Source organism: Anguilla anguilla, chromosome 16 (assembly GCF_013347855.1).
Source record: "Anguilla anguilla isolate fAngAng1 chromosome 16, fAngAng1.pri, whole genome shotgun sequence".
Lineage (NCBI taxonomy): Eukaryota > Metazoa > Chordata > Actinopteri > Anguilliformes > Anguillidae > Anguilla > Anguilla anguilla.
This window is the reverse complement of record NC_049216.1, coordinates 13,789,387-13,807,788: the sequence shown is the minus strand read 5'-3', so window position 1 is coordinate 13,807,788 and position 18,402 is coordinate 13,789,387. Positions and strand designations below refer to the sequence as shown.

The 18,402-nt window shown below is 39.8% G+C and overlaps 1 long non-coding RNA gene across 6 annotated transcripts in view; it reads left to right on the top strand.

Annotated features, from left to right (window-relative positions):
* The window catches only part of LOC118214916, a 99,962-nt gene that overhangs the window by 18,907 nt on the left and 62,653 nt on the right, over positions 1-18,402 (top strand). For all 6 annotated transcript variants that reach the window (XR_004762722.1, XR_004762721.1, XR_004762720.1 and 3 more), the window contains one exon: positions 7,284-7,394. This is a non-coding gene — a long non-coding RNA (uncharacterized LOC118214916). The remainder of the gene's footprint in view (positions 1-7,283; positions 7,395-18,402) is intronic.

Sequence of the window (18,402 nt, the reverse complement as noted above, 5' to 3'; positions counted from 1 at the left end):
AGGTCTAATGGACCCAAGCTAACAGATTATTAATTTGATTGAAAAGAGGAGAGTCCCAGACTTCCATTATGAAATCCACACCAATGAGTATTGGCTGTGTTCTGTTTCAATTATATCAACTGGTAATTATATAAATTTGTGAAGGAAAATAAGTAGGAACCATAAGTGGGAACCCTATGTTATAACTGACCATAGGCCACATATTCTTTAAAGTATTTTATTGGGATCTGGTTATTAGGCTATTTCAAAAACGCTCCCAATATTCTATTGGGATCTGGTTAGTATTTTGATAACACTCAATCATATGGAGCACATTATTTCAGCTAGAATTAATTCTATACAATATAGGCCTACACCACATTGTGAAACATGCATTTGTGTTTCAGTGTAATGTTAGGCTACACTAAACGATTTTAAACCGATGGAAGAGCAACCGGTTTATAAGGGCTAAACTGGTCCTTCCTCCATTGGACACACCAAGCACGCACGCAATATATAAGCGCGTTCTGAAAGCGCGAAATATTACCTGTGACCGTCAACACTTTGGTTGGCTAAAACAAAATAATCTGCTCAAGTCAATTAAGACAACAGGCGTTCGCAGGCTTTAAGGTAGGCGGGCTTGTTTATCTTTCTGAGTTCTTGCTAGGCTGCTACCTGTATTGTTTTACTGTGGTCAAAACAGAAAATGTTAGCTGACTATGCATTATCGTGCAGTTGGAGTGGAAATTTTCATAATTGGGTCGGGTTGCACGTTAAACAATTTTGTTTTGCGTTTATTTGTAGAAGCTATTTCGTGGTTGCATTATGGAATGGTGTCTTATATGGATTTGTGGCATATTTGGTTAGGGTTAGCAAACATTTTGGCCACTGGTTTATGTTTGTTTGCCATATGGCTAGCGAGTTGGCCACTGGCTAGCGGCATTAGCCCCGCTAGCCACCTAGCTAGCAAGCAATTAATTTTTGTCTATGGTGCATGTAACAAGACTTGTTAGCCAGAAAACTAGCTAACCTGAACAAGTTCGCTTTTTGTTACGTTAGCATTTTGGTATTTCATTTGACTGAATTTGCAAGAGAATGGAATATGTGACTGTAAACATCCTGAATATGGTTCTGCAGGATTCTTTTCAGTCCTTAAATTATGAAGAAAGGCTGTGAGTGAAGGCACAGAGGAAACCGATGTTTCCTTTGAATTTGATCTGGCAAGTGGGCTCGGTAAGTCGGAGTTTATTAAAAACTCATGATCCGAGGAGGTGGAGCGGCCAGCTAATTTCAACAAGTCTGTTAAGATTCATGCAAAGGCAAAGGAGCATGTCAGTGCAACAGAGACTTTTGGGAAATGTTAGAGTTTGACTGATGAAGGTGCGCTGTTTATGCTTAGAGTAATGTCCTTCAAGTAACATGTACACATTATTGTTTCCCCTTTTTTGTACATTAATTAATTCTTATTTATGTTTAGAATATGCTTGTTTAAGTAAATGGTAAATGGACTGCATTTATATAGCGCTTTTATCCAAAGCGCTTTACAATTGATGCCTGTCATTCACCAGAGCAGTTAGAGGTTAGGGGTTAGGTGTCTTGCTCAAGGACACTTCAACATGCCCAGGGCGGGGTTTGAACCGGCAACCCTCCGACTGCCAGACAATCGGTCTTACCTCCTGAGCTATATCGCCCCCCATAAGTAACGTCCATGTACAAGCAAATAAATAAACCTGTTCCACTAAGCTGGTTAACTTGGTTAACCAGATAACTTTCGTAAATATTTTGGAAAAACTCATGATTTCATCAAATCAAAGTTCACCCTACTCAAAATATTTTCTAAAGTTATCCCGCTAACTGAGTGAGCCAGCTTCGTGGAATAGCCTACCTCCCAGGCTAGGTAGGCTACTAGATTTTGAGAATTTTCAGCTTGCTAGCAAAAAAACAACAACCCGCAAACAAATGTTGTTGATCAAGTGACCTTCTTTTTGATATCAGGGAGGTAAAACGTTATCAATAGGATACGTGCTGCGTTGTGAACAAAAAGTGTTGCTTTGAGACAAAACAATGCCGATAATGAGATATAAGGCTGTGTTTTTAACCTGCGATGTTGTGCAATTAAGTGATAAAACGGCTTGCCATATGTTCCTGCTGTGAAGTGAAACCCAGCGCGAGTCCCTCAAGCTTATGGATGTGCAGCCCAGGGAGGAGAGAGGAGGGACTGATTTCAAATGAACACTCCTAACTTACTGTAGCCTACTTACTATACACTTTATATACTCTGTAAAAGGATAAGTAAATAATACATTCAATTGAGCAAAATTACTGATGAATGAACCCCAAACCTTGTGGGATGGGGTCATAAAAACATCTCCATTCGTGGATCACAATCTGGCAATGGACTAAGCCGGACAGTAAAAATGCACATGGGTGAGAGGACATTTTCATGTTTTTGAGTCTTTGTCAGAGAGCTCAGAAGTGGGATGTGCATGGCAAAGATGGTGAGATATGACCTACGGTACAACTCGTTTCCATGCTGTAATAAAGTAGCTGTTTGTCCATGGTCAGAGATCATCACTGAGACCTTGAGTACCCTCAGTGCATGCTGGGAGAAGGCCATCAGACAGCTTTACATCATTCGATCCCATCAATCAGCTCTTGCACTGTGCTCCTGGGCTGAAAGCTTCCCTGTTTGGTGTGTTTCTCATAGACAGCTCAATAACTTGTCTATGGCTTGGTGATATATTGTGTGCTGCTTGGTATCTGCTCTAATATATGGCAGCCTTTCAGCCTACGGGTCTGATTTACTGAAAGCTTTCACAGGTTATTTTTACAATTTCAATGGATGCTAATAAAATAATTGGTTGTATCATTTTCTTAATTTAGGCGCCAGATAGACGATTACAAGGCTATGCTCAAAGCTGAGTCTAAGGGCAATCCATGGAAACGCTGAACAGTTATACTTAAGAACATGTAGGTTATTGATATAGTGACAGTGTTTCTATTGTTTCTTGTCAAAGTCGTGCATAATGCTCAACTTTGGGGAAAAAAAGAGACCTCTTTTTTTAGTGTAAGTGAAGCTAAAGTATTCAAACATTTCAAATGTTAGTCTTTATTGCTGTATTGGTCCTGTAGAGTTAGCCTACATAAGTATGGGATTCTGAGTGCAACAAAAAATGTAGGCTACTTATTTTATCATGCATTTTTTCAGCCACATTTAATGCAAAGATTTTACTTTTCCCTCTATGATGATATATATCCCACAATTATGTACTGTAGACAAATATATATGTTAGCTAAATTTTTATTAGTGTTTTTCAATATTTATTCAGTTATTAAATTCTGATCATATGAACTTTTATTGAATCATACATTTACTAAATTATATTTTAAATGGATGAAACACATTTTTTATGCTAAACTTTTTAAAACATTTTGTAGTTTTGGTCAATATTTCACACATTTAGTAAATGTTTGTTTTCTTAAATGGAAAAGAATTTGTATTTAACAGTCAAAATGTTTCATGATGTATGCCATTCGGTACATTACAGCAACATACGCAATGATTAGAACATAGGCCTATCTCATTTAGAACAATTGTGATGTTCTGATATTTTCCTCATCTGCTGTATAAGGGAAGTCACTAGACCCCTGAGCAATCCCTGCATTTCTGCTAACGGCATCTGGTGAGAGGGACTCACACTGATCTGCCCAGGTCTGGGGTCAGGGGTCAACAGGTCTCATTTAATATTCACAGCGGTTCTGTGACTGCTGGAGCTGGGGCACAGGCCATGACAGAGGAAGTGACAGTCTCTTCTCTGCATCGCTATGAGAACATAAACCCTGATGATCCTTACAGCTCTCTCTCTGTTCCCACCATTTTTCCTGTAAGAAGGCTTATATGATTATATTCTACTTCTTCTATACCTCTGATTTCCATTTTTGTAGCCTTTTAAATTTTTATTTTAAAATGCACAAAGTAGCCATCATTGCGAAAAGGTTTTTTTTTTTTTTGTTTTTTTTTTGCAGAATCATAACAAAATGGAGTTTAAATCAAACACCTCCTTTGCTGTTTTATTTACCGGTAAAGGAGAACTGTGGTTTGACTGAATCTAACACAAGAAAATGTCCACTGTTAAATAAGCTCAGTTTAGCAGTGAACATCAAGTACTTTGTACTCCCTTTTGCGCACTGGTTGATTAGAATTTTTCTGTGAACCTTTTGTTTAACCTTTTGTATACTGAACCAGAAGAACCACGTGTATGGTGCAGTGTATGGATCTGAGCAGATGTGGGTGTGGTGTTTGTGTTGCGCCTGATCTATTGGCCTACAGTGCCCTTGATCCCGGTGTCCTGCGGCGGTGGAAGGGGCTGTGGTCAGACGGCGGCTTGTATTGATCACCTCTGCGATGTATCCGCCCGCTTTCCCGGGTTTCCATGACGAACAGCGCAGGGCTGGAATTCCATAACGGCTGCATGGGGAGATGCTGTCGGCAGGAGTAATGAGGCCTAGTCTGGGTGCCGGAGCCCTACGCACTGCGCCCCCTCTCCAGCTTCCATTGATAAACAAGAGGGGAAGCGATACGCCTGTGAAAACAAAACCAAAATAATCAATCCAGGGTGAAGGATGTTATGCTGGGAATGTGCTCTGCCAGTGTTGGTATGACAAGCATTTCTTATAAATTTCATATAAACAATATTTAGAATTCCAGACAGAGAAACTTATTATTATTATTATTATTATTATTATTATTATTATTATTGGTGCCATTTCATCATTGTCATCATAATCGTCATCACCATAGTAATGCCACAGCCTTCATATACAGCACCTGTTGGTTTACATTAGCGCCTTCCATGAACACCCTTCAGATGTGAATATATAAAATGAAGGCAGTTATTGATTTCTCCTCCGGACACTTGCGTTAATTACGTGAGCACTTGGCCATTGTGCAGGCAGGCCCACTATACCTCTGAAAACATGCACAAGGTCAGAGAGGGGGTTTCATCTCTACAGCAGGATAGGGGAGAGGGAACAAGCGGCCTTGTGCCACTGCGGATGATTGATAGCTCCAGCAGCATGATTTAATAAATGTGTCCTAATAACAGTATTTGTAGAATGAACATTTAACCACTCTGATGGATAATACCTTTGCATTTTGCTGACAGGTATGAGATATGAGTCATGCTTACTTGTACACCTATATTAGTTCAAATGAATTAGTTATTTAAAGCATTCAAGCTACAGTATATGCGATTTCCCCGTGCTTAGTTATTTGCTTGACTGCATGCATTTGCCCTCCCTCTCCCCTTCCCTTGTTGTGTTTCAATTACGATATTGGTCAAATGATGCATCTTGTTTTACTGGAAAGATTGCTGTAATGTCCATAATTCCGCTTAGCTAAGGACAATGCAGGCTTCGTAACAGGTTTTCATTATTGCTCTCCCTTATGCTGAAATTTGATTAACCTTTAAACCCGTTTCATTTTAATTTAAAAGATTATTTTTGAATTCATCCCAGTGCCTTTTCTTTGTGTGCACAGTGATATTTCTGGTGTAGGCTACTTGTGGGTTTGACTGTGTTGGTTTTTCACATAATGCCTTGAGGCCCATAATTCTCTATTTTTGTTTCACTCCTATTTGTGTACTGGCCGTTCTTGGTGTCAGTGTAGTGTTCAACCAGTGTTTGCACTTAATTGGGTTCAGGAGGCCCAAATATACTGTACATGTTTTCACTATTGTAAAAATATATTATAATCTGGTAGGTCTCACTTATTTATTCTTGAAAGAAATAAACAGAAGAACAGTCATGTACAAAAAAAATTATTTTTTAAGGAAAACTAATTTTTTAATGTTTCAGCTCATGAAAGATTTTGTAGTTTTCAGTTACAGTTGGTACAATAGGATATCCGTGTTCCTTTTCACCTAAACTGGACAAAGTTATATTTTGTGTGGTTACAAATGAAAATGAGCAGATATGGAAATCCTTGCTGTATTTATGAATTATTTATCATTGTCGGCATTTATTTAATAGATTAATAGACATATATAATTTGTGTGTTGTTGAGTGATTATCACTTTGTGTCTGTGAGTGTGTGTGTGTGTGTAAGTGTTGAACAATTTTCACTTTTCTGTTTCAATACAATTTATATTTTGAAAATAATCCCAATTTGTTTTTTCAATTTTTGAAATTCACCCTTCACCCTTAGGTTCACCCTTATTAACTGTAAGCAAACTGACTGAGAATATTATTGTTTGTAACGTAGATGTCAAGTAAACAAAATTGGTGCAATACCATAGACAGTTGAGATTATGTATCAACTTTCTAGTGCATGTAATTTAATGTTATTTCATTTTTATCACCACATTCTCATTTTAGAATAATGGCCTGGAGAACAATTTGGCAAATTTGTCCTTAAAGCAAGTATTTTTGAAATTTTTGGCCTGAACTTATGATAAAAAAGGCATTATCATATGTTAATTTTAACAATTTAAAAAATCCCTACTCAAGGAATTATACTATTTCAAATGTAAATCTGACAGCCCTAGTGAGTGGTGATGCGGTGGGGGAGAGGCAGAGCGTGCTTCACACAGGCAGTTACGCTACAACACTGTTTCACACTGCTCCCATGCAGTCTGCTGGGAATGGAATGGAGCTGTGTGAAGTGAACTTGTGTGAACCAGTGACACTCCCCATATCACTGCTGTGCCACATCTGGTTGCAAGCTGGGTCTGTCTGTCCATCTCTTTCACAAGTGCTAAGGATCATCTCTCAGCACTTGCCAACTGCGGAGATGTTGAAGTGTGCTTGGCTTCTGCTGAGTACATTCTGAGTGCATGTGGGGTAGGGGGTGGGTGGGGGGTGGTGTGATGGGAAGGTCGTGCTGAATGTAAATTCGAAGTCGAATTTGTTGTCATTTCTCATCTTGTTTTTTATTTATTTACATTGAGTGCTTCTCTATTTCTCTCTTTCTGAGATGTGAATAATAATGTAAATGCATCTTTTGTGGAAATGCTTGACCCTGTGAAGAACTGCCCCCTTTCATGGAGTAGCTGGCTCTGTGGTGTACCGACAACACCTTGAACCTGCCTCCGCCTGGATGAGGTCACCAGTACAGATTTTTTCAATCAATTGCACAGCTGCCAATAAACACTTAAAGGGCCTGTCTCTTTCAATTCATTATGTTCACTTACAAGGTGTTTCCTCAGGACAATTGGACAATAGAGAAAGAGGGAGACAGAGAAAGAGACAAGGGGAGGAGAGGGAGGACCTGACTTTATTTTTAGAAGCTTTTTTTTGTCTTCCAGACCTTCATAGTTGCCGCCAGTGTGGCCGAGCGTGACTGTGGCTCAAGCTGGCTCCATGCCAGGGGACAACAGGAAGCAACTGATGCGTCTTTGGAGACACTGACAGCACAGGTGAGACTCATTTAAAAGACGGTCACAGTTGCCATTGTGACAAATATGACAGAGGGGATCACGCTGCATAGACAGCAAACGTGAATGGATGGTTGGAGGCAATGTGGGAGGAGCTATAGGCTAAGGCACAACCTGGGGACATGCCTATGAGGCTCTTAAGGGGGAGGAGCAGAGTCATAATGACTGGCATATCATTGGATGGGTGAGGAGCTACATACATTGGAGGGTCTTGGAGCATTGGAGCATAGGAATTAATTTTATACTTACAGTATGACAAAATGCAGGAAGTCAGGGTTCATGCTCAGGACGGACACCCATGGTTCAGTCAAACTCATCCAAGCAATCAAAGGAGAAGTGCTGTTCTGTCAAAAAAAATCTTGATTCTTTTTTTAAGAGGACTTGAAATTCCTTTAGTTTTTTAGGGAATTTAAGGTTTTGCTAAAAATTAAAGAGCCCAGTCAGCCTTTGCATCCAAAGCATAAATTGCATAATTTGTGTATTTACTGTGCAGGCCTATGTGTACTGTGCATATTTATACTGGTACAAAAGCATTTCTCCAAGATTGGGACTCTTGATTGATTGGCTAGCTGAATACCGTAAATTATTGTCTCTTTGAGAACAATTGTTCATTTGGTTCATGATTAAAACTGGTCTCGGATTCGGTTAGCAGTGCCACACGGAAAAGAATGTTTCTGTAAATATTATTTTGAACACAGAAATTACTGGAGCTATTCTTCAAATGGCTGGTATTTCCTCCCCCATGATGCGGACGCTCCGTGTGCTTAAGTGTAATGCTTTTTTTCTGACATATTGGAAAAGCCTTGTAATCAATTCTGAGGCGATGTGCTTCTGTCCCTCGGTCCGTCCTCGTTGGCTGTGCGCTGGGTCCCAGGCTGCGTGTGCATGTCATCTGACCTTTCGGTTAAGGCGGAGGTACACGGCTCCATTCTCAGCGCACCTGCACGCGCGTCCATTTTATACCAACCAATTACTCCCATCCTGCTGTACACACCAGTGCTGCTTTACTGTTGTATCAGACCACAACAACGCATTTCGTAAACAATTACGTGCAGTCTGTGGTTTTAGCACGCTACCTCATTCAAAATGTCAGATAAAATAAATAAATAATTGGGCTAATCAAATCATTTTAGAGCATGGAATCTCGAAATGGATCACTCTCATTGTGTGCCCCTGATTTAAAGAATGTCTGGGTCTGATGGAGATCTGTGATTGGGCGGCTGCATGAAACCTATACTATGGGAACGCTGTGCTGTTTCCCCTCTTACACACTCACCTCTCTTCATAGTCAGTCTGTCCCACTCGTGCAGTTTAAACAAGTTTATGAATGACATCACATGACAGGATCTTAGATCTCCATACTCTATGCACCCCGTAATTGTACCTTCCTGTGGTCAGGTTATATACTACATGCGCTGTACTGTAATAGTCTGGTCCTCTGTACCGAGACGGCACAGCCCCGCCCTCCAGAGGGTCCAGCAGCAGGACTCACTGCTTTCTGCCCAGAATTTGTGGCCTGGTTGCCATGGAGACACTGCAGTTCTCCAAGAATTGCTTGTATTGATCCAGGGACAGGCATAAATGACCAAGCAAGTGAGAGGGAGTAAAGGGGGAGGACAGGGAAAGGGAGAGATTGGGTGGAGGGGGGTGCTGGGTGTGGGGTGCTTTGAAAGAGCCTGGAGGCTGTATGAGAGTGGAGGTTGGGGGGCTACGTTGTTTAAAAAATGAAAAAGGAGGTTACTGCTTTATAAATTAAATGGGCTAAAACAGAATGCTTATTTGACAGGGGATTAGGGAATATATTCTGTCTTTCCTTCTCTTCTTGTCGTCCCTGCTCCCCCCAGCGCCAGCCCCCTCCCCCTCCGCCACTCTGCACCTTTGCGCCATTGTCTTCCTCGGGCGAGGATGGAGAGAAACTTGTTAGTCTCTTGTCATGTCAGATCTGCGGCGCCCGCCCCTGACACAGCTGTCAGCCCTCTTCCAGCTCCCGGGCAGCTCAGGGACACCCAGCAAAAAAGTGTCCAGTGTGAATTATTAATGAATTATTTACTGGCCTGTGTGTGCAGCCGGCAGACATTCCCTGATAAGATATTAAGACACTTAGAGTGCAGTGCCTGTGCTATACAGTTTCAGCTGTATTCACTTTCTGATTTAAAAGACAGGACACAAGAAGAAAAGCAAAGAAGAAGAAATTCTGGACTGGTTGTCTCAATCCTCACAGCGCAGAGTCCTTGAACGTTCATTGCGGCTGATATCCAATTACCGTGAACGTTGGGGTGGTTTTTGTCTGTTTACACTGTTGTGTGTTGGAGGCCACAGTACAGGGTTGTTGAATGTTTAAAATGTTTCTCTGTGTTTTCAATGCCACATCATAAAAGGCCTCTGTGAAACAAAGAGAATGATAGATAATGATATAACAGATACAGGATTAATTATTTTTAAATTACTTGATTATAGTGGATATACTTGTGACTTTTGAAGAACAGATGTCCATGCCAAAAGCATTAGAATTAGGATGGGAGTTCACACGATATTTCAACACACACCAGTATATTCATTCTTTTAAATGTAACTTATTCCCCACCTTCCAGTCACTTGTGTACTGTTCTGAAATTTAGATATTACCAATAGTGCCTATTTCATAGTTTGCCTGAACATCATGTCCATAATTATTCTACCCTTAAAAATTAGACCAAAGCAGTATATGTGGTGGTGCTTTTGTATCCTATCCAACATCACATGACAAAAATAAATGAGAGGGGGGTTTTCACAATGAAGCATTAGAAAGTAAGTAAGAAGTGTTCTTCCTTAAAACAGTAACAAACAGTAGTTTACTGTATATTGTGCATCATGGACCCTAATTTTACAGCTTCTTCGGGTATTAAATTTGATGTGAGCTGCTATGGGTAGCCAGTGGAGGGCAGTGAGGAGGTGATGTGGCTGTGTTTTAGGAGGATGTGAAACAGGTGAGCAGTATTATTCTAGATGAGCTACAGAGACAGGAAGTCCAGAGATGCAGTATTTAAAGTCGAAGAGGACCAGTGCCAAACCAGAATCTGGATTAAGTTGGTTGTGAGGAATGTGCAAATCGTCCTGATGTTGCAGAGAGAGAATCTGAATGTGTGGCTCACTACATAAACTTGTTTGCAAGTTTATTACCCAACATCACTCTGAGGACCTTCGTGTTAGAAGACGCTGACATAGTGGTGCTACCCCAGGTCAGCTAGAATCACGTAGGATAGAACGCACAGCAGGAATGTAGAGCCCAGTCTTTGCCAGTTTGAGCTGAAGGTGGCGATTTTCATTGGTTATTCAGGCCAGCTAAGATGCGTGTGAAGACCTGTAGGTCAGACCTTTTGGTGTGAAAGAGAGAAAGGGTCGAGTGTTGTTGGCAGCCTTTCAGTGATACAATAAGCAGCGATGACAGGACCCAAGAGTTTGGTGTAGATTGAAAAGAGGAGGAAACCAAGGACAGAGCCCTGGGGGACGCCTGTAAACGGGCGAAATACTGAGTGTCCATATTGTGCCACCCCAAATGAGCTGGAAGAAACATCCAGGCAGGTGGGCCACAATCCGGGCTGGGCTACAGAGCCCCGTTGCAGACAGAGAAGAACTGAAGAATCCGGAGGTCATAGGTGGCTAAGGCCGCAGAGCAGTCAAGAATCAGAACGGAGGAAGGGGAAGCTGTTGGAGCAGAGAGGAGGGCCTCTCTGACCAGCACCAGTGTATTTTTAGTTCTGTGGACAAGGGGGTTAAAATGGTTAAATATTTATGTGTGCTTATGACAACACAGTAGTGATTATACATTATATTGCCCGTGATAATGTGCTGTGATGTTACATATACCTCATGTCAAATGAAGTGTTAGCAAATTAGCCTATATTCTGCATGGGTCCATATTCATATATTCAGTGTTCCAGGGCTGACTGAAACCAGCTTAAACAGGTTCTCTCACTGCTTGTTTTTCCTGCTGATGCACAGCTTTTTTAAAACACCTACCGTTTGTACTTTCTTCAAAGAGGAGCCCATGGAGATTCAAAGGGATTTTATTTTATCTCTGGATATTTGTGCCTGATAAAGCCAGAAGGAAATCTATCGCTCGCTGTAGGTGTTTCCGATAAAATATCACTGTTCTAAAGAAACGCTTCATTTGAAAAACTCTGGGTTTATGTTCTGCACTCTGAGATCCCATAACCTTTCAGCAGGGCTACAGGAGGTAGCAGCAGGCTGAAAGCGCTGAGCATTGTGGGAAAGTATCAGGAATCACCACCTTTTTTGCTAGTTTTTTTTTTTTTTTTTTTTTTTGATGGGCAATGTATTAATAGAAATTTGTTCAAAACGTTTAATAAATTATAACTTTAGAAAGATTTTTTCAAATTAAGTTCATGTAGTAATATTTGTAGTAATATTTGTAATATTTATCTAGCAGTATTACAACGCTTTTCAAATTAACTGTTATTTTAGAGATGAGTTAAAACTGCAAAGTGGGAGGAATTGGGCCAGGTGCAGTGATTGCACTTCACAACCTTTAGGTGAAACTCATTTGCCTGTTCTCTCACCAAGTGTTCCACCTCTAACCAGGATGATCGTTGTACAGATGCATAGACTGCCTGCACTAACCTTTTTCTCACCATGTCATATACCTGCCATGCCCATGACAAAAAGGAAAATAAATAGCAGGGGGAAAAAATATATGTTTATTTCTTGACTTCCAGTAGCAACCAGAACCACATGAATTTTCAAGAAATGAATGCAGTTGCTAGTTCACAAGGAAAGGTCTCTGGAGGTGTTCTGTGGTGCCACAGGCAGTGAGTGGGCCGTGGCCATTTTGGCTCCTCTAATGTATGGCCCTACGGCCATGTAGGTGACAGTAGCACATTAGTCTGCAGGGTTCCTCTGCCTTTACGTTCCTCTGGCTGCTGGAACAGGTAGTTAGTTATTGTCTCCATAGGAAAAAATATCAACCCAAACCCCCCAAAACAGTTTATTCTATGTAATGCTTTATAAATCAGTTAATCATATTTCAGTGATTAATAGTCATGTTTGATAGAATGGTTTTTTTTTGTGTTCATGTATGCAAGTATGAATGTATGTTTGTTGTGTGTCAGATTGGAAAAGTAGGGTAGTTTGTACAATGTACAAAGTTGCTCCCCATTAACTATTTATGACCATACCATTGCACGACTGGAAAACAAATGAAAGCCTTTCATCAAGATATAACTGAACCACAGGTTTCCTGCTGTAATCAGTGAATATTTTATAAAGGGCATATTATTTCCTTTGCCCAAAGGCAGCAGTTGTGTGTGTCTGTGTGTGTGTGTGTGTATATTTATATATACAGTATAATGCTGATTTTATATGATGAGTTATGAATACACAATCTAATTGGATAGTTATGCCCCTAATGAGCCTTTATACATCTCCCACTGTCCTGGTATTCCAGAAGTGTATCTAATGGTGCAATTATGATTAGAAAATGTGATTAATTTGCCGTTATCTGTACCTTTTAACATGACCATGAATCATGCATATGCGATGCATGGTCATGTTAATAAATTCATATGATAATTCATTGTCTAGAAATCTTAAGAATGTATATGCTCATTGCCTTACTTCCTGCTGCTGATATGCATTGCACACGTGGAATACAATGAAGAGGTACTGTGGAATTGTTTCTGTGTGTTGTTTGTTTTTGGTTTCCTGAAAACAAACCTGATTTCTTAGAGGAATGGGCTTCTGGGTCCTTTCGAAAGCAGTAAGAGTGTTTAATTTTATCCAAAGGAGTGGTCAAGACATTAAGCATCATCTCATTAGAGCCCAAACCCCCAGGCCTTCCCCTCCCCAGTCCTATATGCTAAATGCACCTGCTTCCTGGAATGTTTTTCCTGCACAAATACAGGATTCATTCATATTCAGCCAGCCCGGTACCAGAAACGGCATTCACTAAAGAGAAATGCCAGGGAAGAAAGCTTCAAATACTCAAGGTACACACATCTCATTTTTTATGTGATGCCATTGTCCAGGGGTGCATGCAGGAAGTCTGCATTTCAATCAGTTTTATCTGAAAGCAAATTTCATACAATTACCTAAAACTCTGTGCATTTCTCCTAAAAAGGAGGCGTTTGCTGTTCAGGGATTTTCAGATTAAATTTTAATTTCTTATTTTTTGTTTCCCCAACCCCCCCCCCCCCCCCTTTGGGGCGTCATATGTGGTGAGAGGCACCCCTTCAACATGGCCAGTCAATCTATTTTTATCGCCTCAAGGTTGTTGGCTCCGCATTGACCACAGTGTGTTTCAAGACAGTCCAGTTCCTTTAAAAAAAAGCAGTGCACTCTGCTTGAATGAGCTCGTAACCTTGACACAAAATCAATAGCAGCCAAACCCTTTAAAGAGTCACAAATGTAATAAGCACTGGTGCTCTCAGACCAGTTTTCCAGTCTTCTCTACCCAAAAAAAGGAATAAATAGGGAGGTGCATTGTGACTGATCTTGTTTGGACCCCCCCTCCCCCTGTTCCTTTCTGTTTTCTTTGTTGTTGTTGTTGATAGAGGGTTATGTGACTGCCGGCAGTTGATGTTTCCGAAAAGGGGGACTGCAGAGCATCACATCTGAAAGGGGAATATTATCCCCCCATACTTCAATACTAGGGATCTGCAAGATTGCTGTAATTCCTGTTCTTTTCTTGATTCTGTATCCTTTGTTTTCTCTCATGGGCAGAGTCTAATTGTCATTGAACGATAAACTCAATATTTTCACTGTCGTTGTTTCATATTGCGAAAACAGAACTGCAGGCAATACAACGGCTGCCAAAATCACCTTTGTCTAGGAAATATGTAGGATATACCTGATGAGCAAGTAATGGCTTTATACACCTGTATGCATTTCATTGCATGATTTCAGCAGGCAGTTTTCTCAATGTGGATTAAACAGTTTGAGGCTGTTTTCCTTTTCGTAAATCTGAAATGATTTGATATGACTTGATTTGAAGCACAGTGTGCTTATGAATGGGACACCCTCAGTATTGAGGGTGGGGCACTATTGTTTTGCACACTGTTGACCAATTTGCCTGACAAAATTGCCCCTATTGGATACTTTACCAACTGATATGACACTATTGGTATGTATGAATCAGACCATGGTTTTGATCATTGTAATGTATTCCCTTCCATGAAATCTGAGCTCTGGGTATGGAATATGTGATTGTCCCTTTGTTTGCACTACCTGGCTCTCTTCGTTGTGTCCTTAATTTAGGTTGACCTGGCCCACCCAACAATCGTTAGTCAACTCTAAAGACTGAAAGTATCATTTGGACAAGAAGAGAGAAAATTGAAACCAGCCAAAATAAAACATTTTCCGGTAATGATCTCAAGCATCATTTGAGCTGGATCACAGAGGCAGCTGATCAATAACTGAGTTTTTAAATATCTGATCCCAAATCTGATATTATGCACATGGAGTTGCATAAACAGATCAATGGCTCGCTATTGATCTCAATCAGTATTCTGAGGCATTTCAAATACAATTAAATACCCTTTTTTAGCAGTATCAAAAACTGCTGTTTATAATTTAAAGAGACGCAAGAATGGCAGCATAGATTAAGTTGCCCACTCGGTCAGCTCACTGTCATGAAAGCTGTATAAATCTAGAGTTGAGTTTGCAAGAGATGGGTAGGTAGTTGACAGTTTAAGCTTCTCTTATTACATTGACTTAAACAGAGGGCGTGCAAATCTGTATTCTACAGAGAAGCCAATTGTGCGGGGCTACTGTTCAAGGCCTATGAATTTAAAAACAAATGTATTTTGAAAGCAACTGATTCTTTTTAATACTGAGTGTAGCTTGAAATATATAATAATGGTGTAGCTTGAAAAATCTTGTCACTATGGATACTGGATTTTTGAATCTTTTTCGAATCTTTCCTCCAGGTTCTTTCAACAAACATTATTTGGCATTACAGGACCATGTGAAAAAAGATCTATTTGACCACATCCTGCAAAATGTATATTGTAAAATGAATAATGCCATTCCAGACATGATTTCATTTTTAATAGAGAGCATCAAGTTCTTCATTTACTGACTCCAGAAAAATACCACAATTTAACGACAATCACTCTTTTTATTCTGCTCTTCTGAAGAATCACTTGAAACTATATCAAAATGCAGCCATTGTGTATGCCAGAATGCTAAAATAATTTTTCTTGTGGTTCTCTTTCTCCCCAGAATTGATCTGTATGTTATTTTCTTCCCTTGGTTATCATGCTTGCCTGCCTCTATATATTGATTTTCACTTACAGGTTTCTATCCCTTTCACTCCGGTTTTACTGCAGCATTTGTGCTGGAAAGCCCTGAACTGCTTGTACTCTTTCTTTCAGACCAGTTCTCTTTTTGTGCTCCAACTGCTTCTTCCTTTTCCCCAGCTCCATTTATGTGTTCTTTTATTCTGCTCTTTCCCTTTTGTAGGAAACGCCCACTATAGACCCTCTCTGTGTGTTGCTTTGCATTATAAACCAGCCAGACATTCAAACGTAAATACACAATGTACATGCTGTGACACTGACAACCTTAGACAGCAACTATGTTCCACTGTACCAAAAAATATATACCTGTATAAGGAGATGAGCGGCAGTTCCTCACTGCTGTGCTGTTTGAATGCTGAAGATGTACGTTTTGATTAAACGTAGAAGCATTCCTCACAAAATGGCGATGAATTGGCTTTGGCCATCATCATAGTTTGCGATCAGTATCTCTGTATTTGTCCATTATGACTACGTAACAATTGTGTGTGTGTGTGTGTGTGTGTGTGTGTGTGTATGTATACATACATACATACATGCAGTACAGGCCAAAAGTATAAGGACACAGGTGGTTTAAAAGGTAGAGAACAATTCAGTTAATATATGTACATTTATTAAATTACAAACAAAATTATAAACTTTTTCTATTTCTACTTACAACACAAAAAGAGTTTTACCTAAAAAATAATGTTAGACACGACTTTGCTTGAAACAGCCTCATTTGGCTTTAATTAGAATTAAACAAATTATTTGAAGTCTGTCAATCATTTTTCAAAATGCGAGGTGGAGGGGTGGCAGGGAGGTCAGTTATTGTTGGTAGAAATTGAGACTGTTTATACTTTGGTTTGTTATTTAATGAATGTGCATATATTAACTGACTTAATATATAATATTAATGCTGTCTAATGTGTTTATAATAATAATGTTTAAATAGCTTAAACAGAATGGGGAAAAGCAGCAATCACCATAAATTAAACAGTGGAGAACATTAGGCACTTCCTATTTTTTTTTTTTTACAACAGATCAACATTTCTTCTTTTAGAGGAGCTACCAGGCACAGAGTATAATCAGGCTCTTATCAGGGCAGTGTTTACATATTGTCTGCCCGGCAAAATGGTTCAGAAGTTTCTGGAGAAGAAAACGTTGGGGCCGATAAAACAACGGTGTCACAGAATGTTAGACTTGATAACACTGCTATAGATTTTCAGCACACAGTTTTGTCTGCACAGTGGTTATTAATTTACCAAAAGGAAAATAGCTTTAAGGAACATTGTACATTTTCTAGATAATGAGTCTCAGTAACTCTTTGTATGCCTCTTACCTGTTATAAGACGGCAGAAGCAAAAAAATAACATACAACCACACTTATTTACATACAGGCTGAATGACACGTAGCTGAGCTACTTCACCATTAAGCGGTTCTTTGATAATCTATTAGGCTATGTGCTGTAGATTGCAGTTAAATTCCATGAATATGTTTCTGAAATCCTGTGTCTTGCATAGGAGATCCCGAAAGAATCAATTGTTCTGCTGCTTTCAGAAGTTCTTTGAAGGTTCCTCTAGTGTCCTGGGATGCATTATTAAAAGGGATGGTGCTGAATGAAAAATTGAGCACAAGAGGCTCAAGAGGAATTTCTTACAAATGAAAGTTGACAAAACTAAAGAGCTGCTGTGGATTTCATGAGAAAGAAGGATCATTTTGTCTCCATTAACATTTCTGGTGTCAAAGCTAAAATGGATTTGAATTCAGATATTAATTAAAAATGGAAGTACAGGTAAAAGATGTAGTAGTGTATATTTTTTTGATGTTGTAGTTTCAGAACTAGAAAGTACAGTGAGCTTCATAATGTTTTGGCCAAGGATATTTTTTCTTGATTTTGCTTGGTACCCCATTATTTTAGATTTGTAATCATGCAATTCAGATGTGGTTAAGTTGCACATTCTCAGCTTTTATTGAAGGGTATTTTTATACTCACCACGTAGAAATTGCAGCACTTTTTTGTACATAGCCCCTTATTACAGGGCATCATAGTGTTATTTAAATTATGTTTAGTACTTTGTCGATTATCCTTTGCATGCAATGACTGTTTGACATCACAAGGTGTTGAGTATATTCTCTGGGGATGCTTGTCTAGACCTACGCTGCAGCTGTCTCCTGCTCCAGCCTGTTTCGGTGGCTAGTTGCCTTGAGCTTTCTCTTCATTATATGAAACGCACGTTCAATTGAATTCAGATCAGGTGAATGACTAGGCCAGTCCAGAATTTTCCTGCTTGGGATCTTTTTCTTGGTGTAGGATGAAGTGCCATCCAATGAGTTTGGAGGCCTTTGGTTGAACTTGAGCAGATAAGACACATCTGAACATCTCAGAATTCATCCTCCTGCTGTTATTAGAAGTTCCACATCAATGAAGACAAGTGACCCAGTACCTGTGGCTGCCACACAGGCCCACACCACAACACTCCCACCATGTTATCTGTACAGGAAAATCTGTACAGGGCAAATGAGAAGGAGCTCTCGAACATGAATAGCCAAGTATAAAAGAAAGGATATCCAGTGCTGAACAGAAAACAGTAACCCTAAACTTGTTCTTATTGTTTTCTCCTTTTTGTATGATCATTCTTGTATGTTGGATACTTCTGTATTTTAAAGGTAAGCAACAGTTTAGTTCTGTTCACCCTATTGAGACTTCATCTGCGTG